The sequence below is a fragment of the Sphaeramia orbicularis genome, unplaced genomic scaffold (genome assembly GCF_902148855.1).
Source record: "Sphaeramia orbicularis unplaced genomic scaffold, fSphaOr1.1, whole genome shotgun sequence".
Taxonomy (NCBI): domain Eukaryota; kingdom Metazoa; phylum Chordata; class Actinopteri; order Kurtiformes; family Apogonidae; genus Sphaeramia; species Sphaeramia orbicularis.
The window spans coordinates 284,063-305,513 of record NW_021941474.1 but is presented as its reverse complement, the minus strand read 5'-3'; the positions used below and the strand labels follow the sequence as shown (position 1 = coordinate 305,513).

Below are 21,451 nucleotides of genomic sequence, written 5' to 3'. Positions count from 1 at the left end.
CCCTGGCACACCGTGAGACATGGGGATTCTTTTTTTAAGAGCTCGTGGTGGCGCCCGTCATGAAATGATGCCCTGGGTGATTGGCCACTTCACCCATATGAGAAACCGCCCCTGGGGGAGGAGCTCTAACCAGAAAGATGAGGGAGGGGGAGGAGCTCTAACCAGACAGGTGAGGGTGGGGGACTGATGAATAAAATAGACCACTGACATAATTGTGCGGTAGTACAAAATGAACAAAAAATCTACAACATAAACAAAATAATCAACAAAATGAACAAAAAAGTCTACAAAATAAACAAAATAATCATTAAAATAAACAAAATAATCAACAAAATGAACAAAATAATCGACAAAATGACTGCTGAATCCTGCATAGACTGTTACTGTATACACGGATTATAGGACAGAATAAAACAGGAACAGCACAAATGCTACTGCTAAAAAAATACATTCATTATTCAAAGTGTTTAGTCAAACAAATGAAGCCTTTTCACATGTTCCTGAGTAAAAGAGCGTTTTATTTCAATGTCTGACTTCAAGTACTTAAAGCTGCATCAACATAAACAAAGCAGAACATGTATTTGAGGAGAGGACACAACATGTGACAGCACAGACAGATGGTTCCAAACAACAGCAAATACAAGAACAGGAGGGTTCTACAGCTGTCAGCTCCACATACTGACACCTACACTATAAAAAAAATCTGTAATTTAACGGAATTTTCACAGTTTATTTCACAGATTTTTCCTGTATTTTTAAGATACAGGAAAATATCAATGAAATGACGAAAACAGACTGTGATTTTACATGTCAAATGGAAAATTACATGAAAAAATTGTAACTGTGAATAACCAGAAAATTTAATTTTTTAAAAAAGAAATGTTTTCTTTTTTCACAGAAAAATATAGTTAAAATACATTTGCAAATTTATTGTAATTTCACAAATATTTCTTTTCTATTTATGAGATTAAACTGTTAATTCAAAGTTTAATACTGTAAAAAAAATAATAAAACCAGATAAAATTACTGACAATTAATGGTAACAGAAGTATTAGTTCTGTCAGTTGAACCAGACTTGTTTGTTAATTGACAAATATTTTGTGTAATTACAGGAGGTTTCACAACAAAAATGTTGAATAAATGTATTTTTGTGAATGTATAACATGTATAAGCACTGATAAACTGTCCAAATACAGTTTTTATCAGTGGATTGGACAACTGAGTCTCACTGAAAATTATACATACATACATACATACATACATATATATATATATATATATATATATATATATATATATATATATATATATATATATATATAAGGAATTGGATTGTTTTAATACATGTAAATATTCTTTATTAAACATTAAAAAGTCAAAAAAATATGCAAAATCTCATGTAAAGTTAGAGCAAAAAACTGTATTTTAATTATGGAAAATTACTGTATTTTGACGAGATGGTTATTTTCTGTTATTTTACAGTAATTTTTTGGCACCCCCTGCTGCTGGAATAATACCGTTTTTTTTTACTTTTTTTTTTTTTTTTTACAGTGTACAGGATGTGAAAGGACGCCTGCAGGTTGACCTGTTCTAGAACACTTTAAGGGAAAGGCAGGACTGATGATGACACTTTAATGACACAGTTTTTACACAGATGTAGACACTTATGACGGATCACTAGTGGAGCACATCCAACAAATTAAAACACTGAACAAATATGATCAAAGGCCAAGGTTTTATCAGGCGAAGTGATTATCACTGATCCCTTTGGTCCATCTGTCCTAAACGCTCCCATATTTATATAAATGTGTTCCAAACACTAGTGTGGAATGTTGGTTTGTCCATTCAATCCCTGCTGTGCTGATGAGTTTCTTTAGTTGTGGTAGATGTCAATGTGGGTCCTTTAGTTTCTTTAGTTGCGGTAGATGTCAGTGTGGGTCCTTTAGTTTCTGTAGTTGTGGTAGATGTCAGTGTCGGTCCTTTAGTTTCTGTAGTTGTGGTAGATGTCAGTGTGGGTCCTTTAGTTTCTGTAGTTGTGGTAGATGTCAGTGTCGGTCCTTTAGTTTCTGTAGTTGTGGTAGATGTCAGTGTGGGTCCTTTAGTTTCTGTAGTTGTGGTAGATGTCGGTGTGGGTCCTTTAGTTTCTGTAGTTGCGGTAGATGTCGGTGTGGGTCCTTTAGTTTCTTTAGTTGCGGTAGATGTCGGTGTGGGTCCTTTAGTTTCTTTAGTTGCGGTAGATGTCGGTGTGGGTCCTTTAGTTTCTTTAGTTGCGGTAGATGTCGGTGTGGGTCCTTTAGTTTCTTTAGTTGCGGTAGATGTCGGTGTGGGTCCTTTAGTTTCTGTAGTTGTGGTAGATGTCAGTGTGGGTCCTTTAGTTTCTTTAGTTGCGGTAGATGTCGGTGTGGGTCCTTTAGTTTCTTTAGTTGTGGTAGATGTCGGTGTGGGTCCTTTAGTTTCTTTAGTTGTGGTAGATGTCAGTGTCAGTCCTTTAGTTTCTGTAGTTGTGGTAGATGTCAGTGTGGGTCCTTTAGTTTCTTTAGTTGCGGTAGATGTCGGTGTGGGTCCTTTAGTTTCTTTAGTTGCGGTAGATGTCGGTGTGGGTCCTTTAGTTTCTTTAGTTGTGGTAGATGTCAGTGTGGGTCCTTTAGTTTCTGTAGTTGTGGTAGATGTCGGTGTGGGTCCTTTAGTTTCTTTAGTTGCGGTAGATGTCGGTGTGGGTCCTTTAGTTTCTGTAGTTGTGGTAGATGTCGGTGTGGGTCCTTTAGTTTCTGTAGTTGTGGTAGATGTCAGTGTGGGTCCTTTAGTTTCTTTAGTTGTGGTAGATGTCAGTGTGGGTCCTTTAGTTTCTTTAGTTGTGGTAGATGTCGGTGTGGGTCCTTTAGTTTCTTTAGTTGCGGTAGATGTCGGTGTGGGTCCTTTAGTTTCTTTAGTTGCGGTAGATGTCGGTGTGGGTCCTTTAGTTTCTCTAGTTGCGGTAGATGTCGGTGTGGGTCCTTTAGTTTCTGTAGTTGCGGTAGATGTCGGTGTGGGTCCTTTAGTTTCTTTAGTTGCGGTAGATGTCGGTGTGGGTCCTTTAGTTTCTTTAGTTGTGGTAGATGTCGGTGTGGGTCCTTTAGTTTCTTTAGTTGCGGTAGATGTCAGTGTGGGTCCTTTAGTTTCTTTAGTTGCGGTAGATGTCAGTGTGGGTCCTTTAGTTTCTTTAGTTGCGGTAGATGTCAGTGTGGGTCCTTTAGTTTCTTTAGTTGCGGTAGATGTCGGTGTGGGTCCTTTAGTTTCTGTAGTTGCGGTAGATGTCGGTGTGGGTCCTTTAGTTTCTTTAGTTGCGGTAGATGTCGGTGTGGGTCCTTTAGTTTCTTTAGTTGCGGTAGATGTCAGTGTGGGTCCTTTAGTTTCTTTAGTTGCGGTAGATGTCGGTGTGGGTCCTTTAGTTTCTGTAGTTGCGGTAGATGTCGGTGTGGGTCCTTTAGTTTCTTTAGTTGCGGTAGATGTCGGTGTGGGTCCTTTAGTTTCTGTAGTTGCGGTAGATGTCAGTGTGGGTCCTTTAGTTTCTGTAGTTGCGGTAGATGTCAGTGTGGGTCCTTTAGTTTCTTTAGTTGCGGTAGATGTCAGTGTGGGTCCTTTAGTTTCTTTAGTTGCGGTAGATGTCGGTGTGGGTCCTTTAGTTTCTTTAGTTGTGGTAGATGTCAGTGTGGGTCCTTTAGTTTCTTTAGTTGCGGTAGATGTCGGTGTGGGTCCTTTAGTTTCTTTAGTTGTGGTAGATGTCGGCGTGGGTCCTTTAGTTTCTTTAGTTGTGGTAGATGTCAGTGTGGGTCCTTTAGTTTCTTTAGTTGTGGTAGATGTCAGTGTGGGTCCTTTAGTTTCTGTAGTTGTGGTAGATGTCAGTGTGGGTCCTTTAGTTTCTTTAGTTGTGGTAGATGTCGGTGTGGGTCCTTTAGTTTCTTTAGTTGTGGTAGATGTCGGTGTGGGTCCTTTAGTTTCTGTAGTTGTGGTAGATGTCGGTGTGGGTCCTTTAGTTTCTGTAGTTGCGGTAGATGTCGGTGTGGGTCCTTTAGTTTCTTTAGTTGCGGTAGATGTCGGTGTGGGTCCTTTAGTTTCTTTAGTTGCGGTAGATGTCGGTGTGGGTCCTTAGTTTCTTTAGTTGCGGTAGATGTCAGTGTGGGTCCTTTAGTTTCTTTAGTTGCGGTAGATGTCGGTGTGGGTCCTTTAGTTTCTGTAGTTGCGGTAGATGTCAGTGTGGGTCCTTTAGTTTCTGTAGTTGCGGTAGATGTCAGTGTGGGTCCTTTAGTTTCTTTAGTTGCGGTAGATGTCAGTGTGGGTCCTTTAGTTTCTTTAGTTGTGGTAGATGTCGGTGTGGGTCCTTTAGTTTCTTTAGTTGTGGTAGATGTCAGTGTGGGTCCTTTAGTTTCTGTAGTTGTGGTAGATGTCAGTGTGGGTCCTTTAGTTTCTTTAGTTGTGGTAGATGTCAGTGTGGGTCCTTTAGTTTCTTTAGTTGTGGTAGATGTCGGTGTGGGTCCTTTAGTTTCTTTAGTTGTGGTAGATGTCAGTGTGGGTCCTTTAGTTTCTTTAGTTGTGGTAGATGTCAGTGTGGGTCCTTTAGTTTCTTTAGTTGTGGTAGATGTCAGTGTGGGTCCTTTAGTTTCTTTAGTTGTGGTAGATGTCAGTGTGGGTCCTTTAGTTTCTTTAGTTGCGGTAGATGTCGGTGTGGGTCCTTTAGTTTCTTTAGTTGTGGTAGATGTCAGTGTGGGTCCTTTAGTTTCTTTAGTTGCGGTAGATGTCAGTGTGGGTCCTTTAGTTTCTTTAGTTGCGGTAGATGTCAGTGTGGGTCCTTTAGTTTCTGTAGTTGTGGTAGATGTCAGTGTGGGTCCTTTAGTTTCTGTAGTTGTGGTAGATGTCAGTGTCAGTCCTTTAGTTTCTTTAGTTGTGGTAGATGTCAGTGTCAGTCCTTCCATAAATCTGTGTTGGTTTGAATCCAGAATGCTGGTTCCTCATTCATCCTGTTTTCAGAGTTTGTTTCTTCTGTTTTGTGTTCTTGCTTATTTCTACATGTAACCGACAGAATCCTGAATTCCAGACTCACATCTTGTCCAGTGAATTCACTGGTTTTGAGTCCATTTTTCCTCAGATCTAATGTTTTTATCTGGTTTTAAGACCCCCTCTGTTACAGTGTACAGTGTGGAACTGAAGCGCTGACTCACCTGAAACCACATCTGAATATGAATAAGGAATCCTATTGGAGGCGTTCCTCAGGGATGTGTCTGTGGCCTCCTCGTAGACAAACACCACTGTCGTTCTTCTTCATGGGGCGGGCCTTTCCTCTGTGGGCGGGCCTTTCCTCTCTGTACCACATGTTGGAGTGGTTGTGGGCGGGCCTTTCCTCTGTGGGCGGGCCTTTCCTCTCTGTACCACATGTTGGAGTGGTTGTGGGCGGGCCTTTCCTCTGTGGGCGGGCCTTTCCTCTCTGTACCACATGTTGGAGTGGTTGTGGGCGGGCCTTTCCTCTCTGTACCACATGTTGGAGTGGTTGTGGGCGGGCCTTTCCTCTCTGTACCACATGTTGGAGTGGTTGTGGGCGGGCCTTTCCTCTCTGTACCACATGTTGGAGTGGTTGTGGGCGGGCCTTTCCTCTCTGTACCACATGTTGGAGTGGTTGTGGGCGGGCCTTTCCTCTCTGTACCACATGTTGGAGTGGTTGTGGGCGGGCCTTTCCTCTCTGTACCACATGTTGGAGTGGTTGTGGGCGGGCCTTTCCTCTCTGTACCACATGTTGGAGTGGTTGTGGGCGGGCCTTTCCTCTCTGTACCACATGTTGGAGTGGTTGTGGGCGGGCCTTTCCTCTCTGTACCACATGTTGGAGTGGTTGTGGGCGGGCCTTTCCCCTCTGTACCACATGTTGGAGTGGTCATTTCATACCCAGAGCCGTCTGTTTCTTACACATGCTCAGTTTAAGGCTGTAAATGTCACCTCAGGAGCGTTGTTTCCTGAACATAAAGTGCCACTAGTGTTCATTCCTCAGTAAAAAGCATTTATTCCAGTTCACAGCCTGATTTCATGAAGTAAATAAATGTAGAATACTGCCCTTTATTGAGCACATGCAGCGCCAACTAAATGCATTATCAGAAGGGCATATGGGGGGGGGGTCATTTATCGTTCTTTCAGGGGACTGCATCGATACCTTTATGCTTCTACAGCGATGACAATATTAGTTACACAGGTGTATATTCACTTTATGAATGTTCCAGTCCATCTGTCACTGCTTTAATGCCACTGGTTCGGTTTACATGCACTGGGATCCTGAATGTTTGGTGTATCCTGCTTCGGATCGTGGTTGTGATGTGTTACAAATCCAGTTTTTCCTTGTACGTAACATGAGTATCCTGCTGATTACTGCGTGTGTCATATACACAAACCTGACACTATTGAACTGTGTGCTATTTAAAAGGAAGACACTGTGTCATATAGTAGCACGTCGTTATCGTAGAATGTGTGAATCCAGGTGTTTGTTCTAACAGGCTCTGGGATCCCTAACAATAAGGACTAATGTCAGAATACAGTTTTATATTATGGGATAGATATCAGTGCATTGGTTTGTTTGGTTCAGTTATTATCTTTGTTTCCAAAATGACTCACAGATGGTTTGAACTGAATTTACATCAGCATAAATTATTTTAATTTGGTTTTATCCATGACTATGATTTTAAATGTTCTACCTATAAATTTATCAAATATTTTTTATGCTCTTTTGTGATCACCCAAAAACCACCTAAAACCAACTGAAAATCAGTCAGATAACACCTAAAACACCCACAGAACCACATTTGGACTAACAGACCCTTCCCTTAGAACCTCCATCATTGTAGTTCTAGTGGTTCCATGTGAACAGCCGGATCAGTCCAAGTATGGATCAGAGGTGTTTGTGTCAGACTGCAGGTGAAGCTCATCTTCTCCTAAAATGACTCCCATTAAATGCTCAAATCTGTTCAGTTGTTTTCATTTCATTGACTCCAAATGTGTTGGAACACGTTCATCTCTCAGACCAGTTGGTTCAGAATCAGTCTGATCCCAGATCAGTGGACTGGATGTTGTTCACTTCTCCTCCATTCCCGTGTCTGTGTTTGTTCATTCCATCTCTGCTCAGTGCATTTGTCCGTAGACGCTCAGCGTCCATTCACTTCAATGGGACTGAGTGGAACTGCTTTTTTCATTGACTCTAAACTGGACAATAATTGGATAAATGACACTGTGTTGTCCCGCCCCCGGACGCTCGGCGTCTCTGGGGGTGAATGGAGCTGTGGGCGGAGCTCAGCCGGGCCGGACGCCTAGCTTCTGCATGCCAATTGGAGGACGGGTCCAAAGGCTGAATCCCGTTTGATTGACAGCTGTTTTCAGATGTGCTCCTTCACTGACACAGTTCAGTTTAATACCGTCACACATTCTGCTGTGGAATCACACAAACCAAATGAACTGTTCATTTACTGACCTGGAAGAAAACACAACCACTGGACTAACTGGTACACTGGACTGAAGGGACACGTTTACTTGTTTAGTTGGTACGATAAGGTCACTGAGCATTTTCTGAAAAAGGAACGGAGGACGAATTTATGTTGAAATAACTGGACTTTTTTTTGATGTAAGCGACAGTGAGCTTCAGCTGTCTGAAAGAGCAACAGACGACACTGGTGTGGAACTGTAGGACTACAGCTGAAACCCAACAGAACAGATGGATCAGCTGGAAATGGATCCAAACACCAACACAGACCAAAGAAAACAGAATTTACAACAGAAATGACACTGATACAGGACATAGACTGGACCAGTGGAAAGATGACCATATCCGATCACCTTAGAGCTGGAGTTGGTCAAGATTCTAATAGTTTTAGATTTTTCATTCTAGTTTAGTTTTATTTAGTTTTTACTTTTTTTCTCTAATTCAGTTCATTTTAATTCGTTTTTAGAGCAGGTTCGATAGTTTTTATTAGTTTTCATTTTTTCTAAATGCTCAGTTGTAGTTTAGTTGTAGTTCAGTTGTAGTTCAGTTGTAGTTCAGTTGTAGTTCAGTTGTAGTTCAGTTGTAGTTTAGTTTTAGTTTAGTTGTAGTTCAGTTGTAGTTCAGTTGTAGTTTAGTTTTAGTTCAGTTGTAGTTCAGTGGTCTCTTTTCTCTTCTTCTCTGTGCTCCTATTCAAATCAATCCCAGACAGGACTCTGCTGCTTTAGTCTCCATGTTTCCAGGTAGAGTGGGGACCAGAAGACGACTGGAAACCACAAGTGAACACAAGTGACGGAGCAAAAAGTGTCGTATGGTGCTAAGAGCTAAAATTGCTCAAGCTAAATAAGTCAATTTTGTATCAATCCAACATTGACAAAGATGAAAACGGGAATTTTATCCATAATTTTTATCAATTTTAGTTTGTTGTGTAAACACACAATACTGTTTCAGTTAGTTATGTTGTTTTTTCCTTTTAATTATTGTTTTTATTTTTTTCAGTTAACGAAAATGGTTTTTCAATTCTAGTTTTGGTCATTTTGTTAGTTTCCATTAACAATAATAACCTTGGAGTTGGTAGATCAGCACAAATACAAATGAATGGGTTGAGACGGTGCCATACTCAGTGTTTGGAATTATTGGCCCCTCCTCCAGAACCAGGAAGGACGTCCATATTTGGTCCGCCATTTTTTACAGTGGGAGTCTATGGAAGTGTTGTAACTGTGTTTTCTCTACCGCTCTGGTTTTTGTGGCGGCCCAGAGGTGCAACAGGCCAAGAAATTATCCACTATAAGAAAAAAAGAGAACAGCCCCAAAAATTATCCACTATAAGAAAAAAAGAGAACAGCCCAAAAAAATTATCCACTATAAGAAAAAAGAGAACAGCCCAAAAAATTACTAACTTTACAAACTATATGGGCTACTTCCTTAGCATTAGCCACATTAGCTGAAGGCCTTAAAAATTTTCAGCCTATGCTTTGATTTTTTGTGGCGGCCTTAATTTTAAACAGCGCCCCCTTATTTTGAAAAAGTGGATGATGTTTGTTTTTTTTCTTATAGTGGATAATCTTTTGGGCTGTTCTCTTTTTTTTCTTATAGTGGATAATTTTTTAGGCTGTTCTCTTTTTTTTTCTTGTAGTGGATAATTTTTGGGGCTGTTCTCTTTTTTTTCTTATAGTGGATCATTTTTTTGGGCTGTTCTTTTTTTTCTTATAGTGGATAATTTTTTTGGGCTGTTCTCTTTTTTTTCTTATAGTGGTTAATTTTTTGGGCTGTTCTTTTTTTTTCTTATAGTGGATAATTTTTTTGGGCTGTTCTCTTTTTTTTCTTATAGTGGTTAATTTTTTGGGCTGTTCTCCTTTTTTTCTCATAGTGGATAATTTTTTGAGCTGTTCTCTTTTTTCTTACAGTGGATAATTTTTTTGGGCTGTTCTCTTTTTTTCTTATAGTGGATAATTTTTAGGGCTGTTCTCTTTTTTTCTTATAGTGGATAATTTTTAGGGCTGTTCTCTTTTTTTCTTATAGTGGACACTTTTGGGCTGTTCTCTTTTTTTCTTACAGTAGATAATTTTTTGGGCTGTTCTCTTTTTTTCTTATAGTGGATAATTTTTTGGGCTTTTCTCTTTTTTTCTTATAGTGGATAATTTTTTGGGCTTTTCTCTTTTTTTCTTATAGTGGATAATTTTTAGGGCTGTTCTCTTTTTTTCTTATAGTGGACACTTTTTTGGGCTGTTCTCTTTTTTTCTTACAGTAGATAATTTTTTGGGCTGTTCTCTTTTTTTCTTATAGTGGATAATTTTTTGGGCTTTTCTCTTTTTTTTTCTTATAGTGGATAATTTTTTGGGCTTTTCTCTTTTTTTCTTATAGTGGATAATTTTTGGGGCTGTTGCCCTCTGGGCCACCATAGGTTTTCCCTTTTAAAAAAAGCCCAGTGGTTCTTCCTAGAGTCCTTCCTTTGACAGTTGTTTAATAGAAGGTTTTACCATCAGACCCAGTTGTGTTTGGGGTCGATGCTTCTGTTGGTTTATGTGCACGTTCATGTCCTTCTATCTCCTATTTTTTTTTTATTCTAAAGCAGGATTAGTGCATCACCTGATCTGTGAAGGTGGGGGAACATGAGGTGTACGTTTGCAAACCCAGAAACAGGATACTTCCAAACCCTTAAAACCATCCAGGATACTCCGGTCCACGTAAACCCAGCCCGGGGGTTGTGAGTTTGACTCCCCTAGGCCTCGGCGTCACAGGTAGACCGACCAGTAGACCACGTTAAAGAACAGGAAGGAGAAGGGGAACAGAGCGCGTGCGTAGAGGTCGATGCGTTTGGCGGCGGCGGGGATGACGGGTTTGGGGGGCGGGGGCTTCTTGTTGGCTTTGCTCTGGGACTTCAGGGCCCCTGTCACCTCCACCGGTTTACCGTAACAGTCGAAGTTCGACAGCTCAAAGTCCCGCGGTAAAGATCCCACGATGCTGAAGTCGTTGGAGCGCAGGTCGGATTTGGACGTGCAGACTTTTTTACAGCGAGTTTCAACCACCTGCAAAAAAACGAGCAAACGCACAGATTTAAGAACAGACGGCTTTGACATGAGTTCAGTCCAGCTCCGGAGTCCGAAGTCCAGGTTTTACAGCAGCAGAAAAGGAGGAACAGGGCATGGAAATACAAACAGGGCATGGAAATACAGACAGGGCATGGAAATACAAACAGGGAATGGAAATACAGACAGGGCATGGAAATACAAACAGGGCATGGAAATACAAACAGGGCATGGAAATACAGACAGGGCATGGAAATACAGACAGGGCATGGAAATACAAACAGGGCATGGAAATACAAACAGGGCATGGAAATACAGACAGGGCATGGAAATACAAACAGGGCATGGAAATACAGACAGGGCATGGAAATACAAACAGGTTGACTAAATAAAAACAGGGTGTGTAAATAAAAACAGGGTGTGTAAAAAAAACAGGGTGTGTAAAAAAAACAGGGTGTAAAAAAAACAGGGTGTGGACTCATTTTCATCAGAAATGCTGAAGTGAAAGTTGGGGGTACTCCGATTAAAAAACTGTTCATTAATTTAATGTGTATTTAATAAAAGAAACTTTCAAACCTTTATTTTTTGGAGTTCCTCAGATGTTTGGTGTAAACTTGTGTGTTTCCAGTGTAGTCATGTTCAGGACACGCCCCCACCTCCAGGTCCAGCCCACTGGGACTGGACGGACGTGTGTGTGTGTGTGTGTGTGTGTGTGTGCAGGTGCTGTCCATGGTACCTGCAGAGTGTTGACATGTATAGGTGTTCCTCCAGTTCCGTTCACTGTGTTGTTGTTGCTTTTATTGGAGGCCTTCTTTCCTTCCTGCTCCTTCAGTGCTTTCTCTCTGGTCACCATCTTGGCTTTTTCCTCCTCGATCAGTTTGGGACTGTTCAGTATGACCTGCACACACATGGGGGGTCAGGAGGGGTCACTGTGGGGTCACTGTGGGGTCACTGTGGGGTCAGAGGGGGTCACTGTGGGGTCACTGTGGGGTCACTGTGGGGTCACTGTGAGGTCAGAGGGGGTCACTGTGGGGTCAGGGGGGTCACTGTGCTCCACCATCAGGTCCACTCCACACACAAACCCAACCTAAAGCAGGGCTGTCAAACATGAGGGCCGTGGGCCAAACCTGGCCCACCAGAGGGTCCGGTCCAGTCCGTGGGATGAAACCAGTTCCACTGAAGGTCTGAACCATCAGTGTCAAAGTGGGTTTAGGTCCAGTTCCACAACACACCAACGGGATCAAATAATAACATCATTTTAAATAACTGACAACTACAGATTTTCTGCTTGATTTAATGTGAAAAAAAACACAAAACTATGAAAATATTTACATTTACAAACTGTTATGTAACAATAAAATATGAACAACCTGAACTGTCTGAAGAACATTCAGTGGAACTGTTCCAATATTCTGTCTGTTAGTTCATGTTTGGTTCATTTGTAGAGCCACTGGATCTGGACATTATGTCAAATATCCTTTTATTATTATTATTATTATTATTATTATTATTATTATTATTATTATTATTATTATTATACTTTTATTGCTTGTATATGATTCTTATGACTACTATTACTATTATCCCTTTATTACTTTGTTACAACTATATTAAATTATATACATATATATCCATCATGCCATATATTAAAATATATAAAAAAATATTCATATATAAACTACAGTCCACTGCGTACAACCCAGATCAGACAAAGTTCGGCTGATGTGTAAAGTTGAAGTGAACATGAGAACTGACCTGCACCACTGCGTATTCCACCAGAGATGAAAACCCAAAGAGCAGACAGGCGATGAGCCAGATATCGATGGCCTTTACGTAGGAAACCTTGGGTAACTCTGAGGCCAACGACATACTCTCACTGGACAGAGACAGAACCGATAAAATACCTACAACACAAAGGACACCATGTTATCAGTGCATTCCAAGGCCTCCATCTGAAGTCAGTCACATTCTGTTTATGTAAAGAACAGAACGGAACTGAAGTGAGATCACAGTAGTGGACTATAGGCCAGTGTGGTTCAACCCTGGGGTCGGGTCCCCGAGGGGGTCACCTGGAATTTCGACTAATTGAAAAGAAAAAGAAAAATGACTAATAAAAAATATATTTTAACGATTCCATATATATTTCATTTTAATGAAAACACCACAGACTTTTCCTATAAAAATGCAGGATATAATATCTGAGAGGTCAGATCTGGATTGACCCGATCCTGCGTTCCTACGCTTCAACCTGTTCAGACTCAGTCACAGTCAGAAAACTGGACCCAACACAGAATGGACAGACCTCTACACCTGCCTGTCCACGCTGACACATCTAATGCCACATTTCCACTATGTGGTATCAGCTCGACTCAACTCCACTCCACTCGGCCTTTTGCATTTCCATTACGAAAAAGGACCTGGTACCTGATACTAGTTTTTTGGACTCTGGTACCTGGTACTAGTTTTGTGGACTCTGGTACCTGGTACTAGTTTTTTGGTACCTCCTCCTCTGAGGTTCCAGGACTGGGGACCAGATCCTAAAGGTGACACTGTGTAAACACTGCAGACCTCTGATTGGTCAGAGTGGTGTGTGTGCCCCGCCCTTTTTCCAGTAAATCTGGCAGTAGGTGAATCCACATGATGACAGTCTGTAAAACTACACCATGGTTTGTCCAGGAGGTTCAGACGCAAACATTCAGCAGGAGTTTGACCAGACAACAGGCAACCAGTGAGTTTATCAGCAACTGTGAGCAGAGCACACAGAAGGAACGCACCGCATCGCTATGACGACCAGGGACTGGAAAGAGGGAGGATCTGGAATGGAAAGGGTCTGGAATAGGACCTGGTACCAGAGTGGAACCGGTCTGGAATAGGACCTGGTACCAGAGTGGAAAGGGTCTGGAATAGGACCTGGTACCAGAGTGGAAAGGGCCTGGAATAGGACCTGGTACCAGAGTGGAAAGGGCCTGGAATAGGACCTGGTACCAGAGTGGAAAGGGCCTGGAATAGGACCTGGTACCAGAGTGGAAAGGGTCTGGAACAGGACCTGGTACCAGAGTGGAGTCGAACCCGTTCCACGTAATGGAAACGCAGCATAAGAGAAACTGAGACCCAGACACCAAAAGGGGACATTAAACACATGATACAGACTAAATGTCCTCTAAAATTAACCTGGGTTTGAAACAGGATAGAAAACTATGACAGGATCCAAAACAAATGAATTAAAGAAAAAAAGTCTGTTTTGAATGTGTGGGGTCGACAGAAAAGGTTGGAACTAGTGCTGTAGGAGGTGCACTGACGTCAGAACCATCAGAACCATCAGAACCCAGACTGACCCAGGGAGACTTTAGTGGCAGTTCCAAATTCATTTGTCTCTATATTTAACCTTTCATTTATCTTTTATTTTATCCTCTGTGCTCAGTATAAATCTTGTATTTTCTTATATTCGCTGATCAGGTACATGTTCATTAAAGTACCAGTGCAGAATAAACAGTGTCAGTTTCAGTCCAGTCTGTCCTGAACTGAACACAAACCCAGTGTGTCCATCCACTGGAACTGATCCAACTGCATGGGTTTGACTGGACAATCAATGTTTACATTTTTTTATTCATTTTGTCCATTTTTTACTTATTTTTTCCATCATTATTTATTACGTACATTTTGTTACCCGTTTTTGTTCATTTTGTTTATTTATTTCATTATTTTACTTGTTTTTGTTCATTTTGCTGCCCGTCTTTCAGTTTTTTTTTCTTAAATTTTGTTCAGTTTGTGACTTATTTTGTTCATGTTTCGTATTGTTTTGCTGATTTCTTATTCATTTCTGTTCATTTTATTCATCACTTTCATCGTTTTTGTTCATTTTGTTGCTTATTTTATCCTTTTTTAAAAAACTTTATTTTAGTACCTTTTTTGCTTATTTTTTTTCCCACAAGATATATTATTTTGTTGTTGTTTTTTTAAATTCATTTTTGTTCATTTCCATCCGCTGGCATTGATCCAACTCCATGGGTTTGACTGGGGAATCAGTGTTGGAGAAGATGACGGTGTTTCCATGGTAACTACCGAACCTTTTTTTTTGGTTTGACTTTCTGATGAAGGCTTGAAGCCAAAATGCGCTGAAGTGTTTTTTGAAGGTCTGCACATGACCATGTGACCATGTGTGAGAATAAAGGCATTTGAATGCTTCGAGTGCCTTGGAGTTAGTTTCTGAATCCCTTTTCCAAAGAACATTTCAAACACATTCTTTTTTTTTTGAGTCCTAGAAGCATTCCTTCCCATGATTTTTGAACCTTTTTTTTGTTTTTTTGAAATTCTTTATTCAGTCATCACATAATAATACACCCAGTGTCAACAACAACACCACAAACATTCCAAACATTACCAACAGGTTAAGGACTGAACAGGCCCAGGCAGAAGCAGAAGGCTTCTGTTAAAGCCTGTCCTACAGAACACATTCAGCTCCCCAGCATCCAATAGAGGAAAAAGAAAAAAATCCAACAACGCATACAAGCAAACAAACAAGCAAAAACATAAAAAGGTGAAAATAAACCTGAAAAATAGAAAACTTAACCCACCAAATTAATGGTAATTTAATGTAGAGTCAAAAATAAATTATTTACCAATTACTTATTAGATCTTAACAATTGTATCCTTCAAAAATATCCCTACGTACCACTTTTTTTACATATCCAACATGGGCTCCACATTCTTAAATCCATGCTGGCCTCATTCCAAAGTTGAACTCCAACAACACATATACATCTGCTTTTAGTCTGTTTTTTAGCTTTTTGTTCAACAAATTTACAAACATCTGGTAAATCCTAATTAGACTCATGTGTTGAGAAGAATCTCACTTCAATTTGGCTTTATACATTTTTTTGCATTATTTTATAGTAAACCAAATCATTAAATTCCATGATATGGGATTTCATAAATAGTTCATTAGTATGTTCATAGAAACTGTCCTTATTAATAATCCATATGGCTGTTTTTTGTGGGAGGACTCTAGTATTTCCAGTAGTTTTATATGTCCAGCCCCACACTAACACACAGTAGGACACAGAAGGAAGTAGAAGTGAACAGTCATATGGAGCGCCTTATGGTTGAGTATGTTTCTGGACTTGTACAAAATGTCCAACCTTAATAGTGTTTATTCCAAATGGATTAATTCTGCGTTAACGGTACTCACCCAGCGGAACCCTGGCAGCCGAGGCATCAGGGTTTATCCAGAAAGACAACCAGGACAGGACGACGATCAGCAGAGTGGGAGCGTAAACGCCCATCATGTAAAAACCCACTTGTCGACGCAGTGTGAAAATCACCTCAACACAGGTGTAGTACCCTACAAGAACAGAAAGGAGGAAATGTTGGTTCAGTGCTCAGTGAGGACCTGATGGACTGAAGGTGTGGACGAGAATAAACACACACACACTGGACTGATGAGCCCAAACCAGACTGAAGCTGACCTACCAACAGGACACACCCAGGGTTAGGGTTAACCCTAACAGGGTGGAGTCTGTCCAACGGACCAAAGAACTGATCCAACACATTTAGAGCCTTTGACTGGATGAATGAGAAATATGGACGTATTTGGAGTAGATGGAAATATTTATTTAGTGGAATGTGACGGACCAAACCTGAAACTGATTACAGAGGCTGGTTTTGTGTCTTCATTGATGGGAGTGTGACGTTGGTTCTGTAAACGGAACCAGTTCCATTTTCGGTTTGAGGAACCGGTTCCGTTTAAGGATCTCGGAACCAGCTCCCTTTAAGGATCCTGGAACTAGTTTGGTTTACAGAACTCAGAACCAAGCCGTGCTCCGACCTCCAAGCCCCGCTTCATCCGCATCAAGCCCTCCAAGCCCCGCCTCCTGTGGGGCTGGGAGCGGCTCTACACCGTGGTGAATCGGGAGACCAAGCCACACCTCCACGGACCTGGGATCTAGTAATGTAATGTAAACTACTAATGATCTACTTCATTAATGCCAACCCCAACTCCCACACCCCTGCACTGTACCCTGAAGGAAGCCGGGCTCCGGTCGGGTTTACAGACCGCTGCACTAAGGCCACGTTTCCACTACGTGGTATCCACTGGACTCGACTTGGCCTTTTTGTGTTTCCATTACAAAAAAGGACCTGGAATCTGGTACCTGGTACTAGTTTTTTGGACTCTGGTACCTGGTCCTAGTTTTTTGGTACCTCCTCCTCTGAGGTTCCAGGACTGGGGACCAGATCCTAAAGGTGACACTGTGTAAACACTGCAGAGCTCTGATTGGTCAGAGTGGTGTGTGTGCCCCGCCCTTTTCCAGTAAATCTGTCAGTAGGTGAATCCACATGATGGGGAGTATCTGGAATGGACAGGGTCTGGAATAGGACCTGGTACCTGAGCTGAGTCGAGCTGGTTCCATGTAGTGGAAACGCAGCATAAGCGGCTGTGAGCCGGTACACCACGCCGCAGTACAGACCGCCACGCTCCAGGCTTTTCATCAGCTACGTTTAACTGAAACAGACCAGTTCTATGCTGGTTCTGAATAAACTTTCTCAGATCTGCTTATTTGGAACCAGTTCCGTGGAAGGATCTCGCATTCAGCACAATGGACAGCGCACGATTCATTCCTTATATCACATTATAGAATTTTTTTCCCTTTAACTTTAAACATGTTGTACAGTTCTATAATCAATGAAAATATGACAGTGACACAATAACTGTATTCAGCCCTTACAGACCCAGACCACCACAGTCCAAAAGCATCTACTGGTCTGTGTTTAAGAACTTCTGAACCACTAATCCTATCAGTCCATGCAAATAACTGGTGTCAAATGCAGTTTGTCATCTTTTCATGGTCAAAGTGGAGCTTCCAGTCCGGCTTGGTTCTGAGTTCTGTGAACCAAAACTGTTCTCAGAACTGGATCTGTGCCCCGGGTCACGGACCTCAGTTCTGTACTGGTTCTGAAGAAGCTTTATTTGGATCCGCTTACACAGAACCAGTTCATGTTTCTGTGTGTGTCTGTGTGTGTTTGTGTGTCTGTGTGTGTTTTTTGTGTTTGTGTGTTTTGTACATGTGTTTCTGTGTGTGTGTGTGTGTGTGTACCTGTTCCTTGGTAGTATTTGGTGCAGTTTCCATATTTGATGTCTTCTTGTTTGATGTCGAACTGGGGCAGTGCGATCTCGTCCATCTGAACAGGGTCAGACTGCCACATGAACACCAGGTCACTGGTGGTGTATCCGACTACAAACCACAACAACACACTGACCTGTCACTGCTGCAGCGTTCACATTCATATGTTCACTGTCAACACGCCCACATCCACCACACAGATGGACACGCCCACATCCACCACACAGATGGACACGCCCGCATCCACCACACAGATGGACACACCCACATCCACCAGACAGATGGACACGCCCACATCCACCACACAGATGGACACGCCCACATCCACCACACAGATGGACACGCCCGCATCCACCACACAGATGGACACGCCCGCATCCACCACACAGATGGACACGCCCACATCCACCAGACAGATGGACACGCCCACATCCACCAGACAGATGGACACACCCACATCCACCAGACAGATGGACACGCCCACATCCACCAGACAGATGGACACACCCACATCCACCACACAGATGGACACACCCACATCCACCACACAGATGGACACGCCCACATCCACCAGACAGATGGACACGCCCACATCCACCAGACAGATGGACACACCCACATCCACCAGACAGATGTGGAACTGTGGACACGCCCACATCCACCAGCTGTTTTAGGGCTGTATCCATGAGAGCATCAGTGGAACGGTGAAAGACTGGCCGACTCTGGAGAAAGGTTCTAATAGTTTGGACTTTTTAATGATAGTTTAGTTCTATTTAGTTTAGACTTTTTCTTCTGTAATTCAGTTCATTTGAATTAGTTTTTAGAGCAGGTTTGCGAGTTTTGATTAGTTTTCATTTTTTTTAAATGCATAGTTTTACTGTAGTTTAGTTTTAGTCTTAGCTTTAGTTTTTTTCATGTATTTTATCTTCCTCACCATCACATTCAAAGAAGTTACTGATGCGTGGGTCAGTGGGTTACCCTGGACACTTTATTTGGGGGTCAGTTTGGGCCGGTCATTGACTGAGTGGAACGCACCGCCCTCAGCAGTGCTAGTATTTCTGTTTGTAGTTTGTGTTCATTTCCTGTTTTGTTTTGGTGAGGGGCTTTGTTCGTCTGTGTGCACTGTCTGCTCTGCGTCCTCCTTTTTCCCTGATCGTCTTCACCTGGGGCTCATTTCCTGTCCATCCTTTATATTCTCTCCTCTCCTTGTGTCTGTCGTCAGTGCATCTTTTGCGTTTGTTAAGGACAGAACTCCCTTGGCCTTCCCTGTGCTGCTCGAGACATTTTGTAAGTTTTTTGATTCCACATCTTGTGAAAAATTTGTGTTGTACTTTGATTCCTCAAATGAGAAGATTTTTGTGTTAGATTTTTTATATACCACCTTTGTGAAGACTTTTGTTAATATTTTCACATACTTTGTTTGAGAAGATGTCTTTGTTAATTTTTTGTTTCCACACTTGTGAAGAACCTCTTGTTAGTTTCTTAATTCCTTGACTGAGAAGATTTTTGTGTTAACTGTTTGTTTGAAGATTCTTTTGTACCTTTTTATTTGAGTAATAAATACTCAAACTAAGTTTCTGTGTCAGTCTCGTGCATTTGGGTCCATGCCTTGTGGTCTCATAATAGTGAGCAGAGACACAAACATATGTACAGCACGATGGATAAATTCCTTATAGCAGGTTGAAATATTTAGTAACATACAGCCTGTTCTATTTCATCTGATCTGATGGTTCTGTGCTGGTCCGCTCTGGTGGAGCGTCCCAGTCAGACTCCCATCACACCCACCTGCTGCTCATACAGCCTTTTCATTAGGGGGTACAGAAGGTTCTTTTCTGGGCCTGGACCATTGGACCTCATCACACACAATAACTCAGACTTCTTCATTTCCCCCCTGACTCTGACTACTGACCAGGTTCGTCTGTTTGGTCTAACCCAGGGGTCTGCAGCCTTTATCAGTCAGAACCATTTTGCCCCCTCCTCTGCCAAAAAATAGTCTGGAGCTGCAAAAAATAACAGAGCTTACAAACTCTTAAAAGTTAATTTTTTTTTTTTTTTTTTTTTTTACATTTTATCTGTTACAACCACTGAATACTACAACAGAAGTGCAGTGTGGAATGGATTCTGGAGTATAATTACTCTAAAAGTACACAGTAAAAGTGTTTAGTAGTATTTGTGCAATAGTAAATGAAGTACTTATACCAAATTCATGAGGTACTTTTTGGAAATCATAATTTTAGTCATCATTGAATTTAGTCTTAAAGCCTATTTCAGATGAAAACCACTTTTGTAACTTGGAAGGCTCTGTATGCACATGCAGCTCTGGAGCCGACCCCTGGTCTAACCCTAACCCAGACTTCTACCGTCCTGTACCACTGGACGCGGACTACTGCACCTGGTTTGTCTTTGCTCCCCTTTCTTTCTTTGTTAATAAATCTGTCTCGGTGCATTTCAGTCCTATCATTCACACCACATGACAGGCTAGTACTAGTGATGCACAGATCAGCAGGTTTTTCAGGGGGTTACCTGTGGGGCGGGTCAGATAATTCCACAAAAGCAGGACCTGGGTTGAAAAAAAAAACCTGACCCACACATCACTAAAGTAAATCCCAGACAGGACTCTGCTGCTTTAGTCTCCATGTTTCCAGGTAGAGTGGGGACCAGAAGACGACTGGAAACCACAAGTGAACACAAGTGACGGAGCAAAAAGTGTCGTATGGAGACAGCACAGAAAACTGAGAGAGACAAAGAAATCCATTTAACATCAATCTGACATTGACAAAGACCAAAACCAAGGGAATCTGATCCAGAATTTGTATCTGTTTTAGTTAGTTTAGTAAACACACAATACAGTTTCAGTTAGTTATGGTTTTTTCTTTAAATTCTAGTTTTTATTTATTTCAGTTAAAGTAAAAGTTTGTACAAATCTAGTTTTGGTCATTTCGTTCATTAACGATAATGACCTTGGTCTGCAGAGGGTTAGGGCCCTTTGACTGGTGAACACAGGTGTGCTGTGTAAAAGTCCACCTGCCTCACTTCTGTTCCTCTGTCTGTGGAAATCAGACAGAGGAGGAAAAAAGGTGGGATCACCATCTGACCTTTGACCTGGATCTGTTTAAAGTGTCTACTGTGTGTGTGTGTGTGTGTGTGTGTGTGTGTGTACTCACAGCTTTCCAACTGCATCTTACAGAGCTGAGTGTCCATGGGGAAGAGCGTCAGATCCAAGGGACAAGACAGGGTCACCGACAACCTGCAGACACACACAGAGGGAAGGTTCACGGACGCTTACGTCTGTCAGAACCCGTTTACGGACGCTTACGTCTGTCAGAACCCGTTCACGGACGCTTACGTCTGTCAGAACCCGTTCACGGACGCTTACGTCTGTCAGAACCCGTTTACGGACGCTTACGTCTGTCAGAACCCGTTCACGGACGCTTACGTCTGTCAGAACCCGTTTACGGACGCTTACATCTGTCAGAACCCGTTTACGGACGCTTACGTCTGTCAGAACCCGTTCACGGACGCTTACGTCTGTCAGAACCCGTTCACGGACGCTTACGTCTGTCAGAACCCGTTTACGGACGCTTACGTCTGTCAGAACCCGTTTACGGACGCTTACGTCTGTCAGAACCCGTTCACGGACGCTTACGTCTGTCAGAACCCGTTTACGGACGCTTACGTCTGTCAGAACCCATTCACGGACGCTTACGTCTGTCAGAACCCGTTTACGGACGCTTACGTCTGTCAGAACCCGTTTACGGACGCTTACGTCTGTCAGAACCCGTTCACGGACGCTTACGTCTGTCAGAACCCGTTTACGGACG

At 42.0% G+C, this 21,451-nt stretch overlaps 1 pseudogene; it reads right to left on the bottom strand.

Annotated features, from left to right (window-relative positions):
* Positions 1 to 10,032: 10,032 nt before the first annotated feature.
* Positions 10,033 to 21,451, bottom strand: part of LOC115415930 (glycine receptor subunit beta-like) — a 32,640-nt pseudogene continuing 21,221 nt past the window's right edge.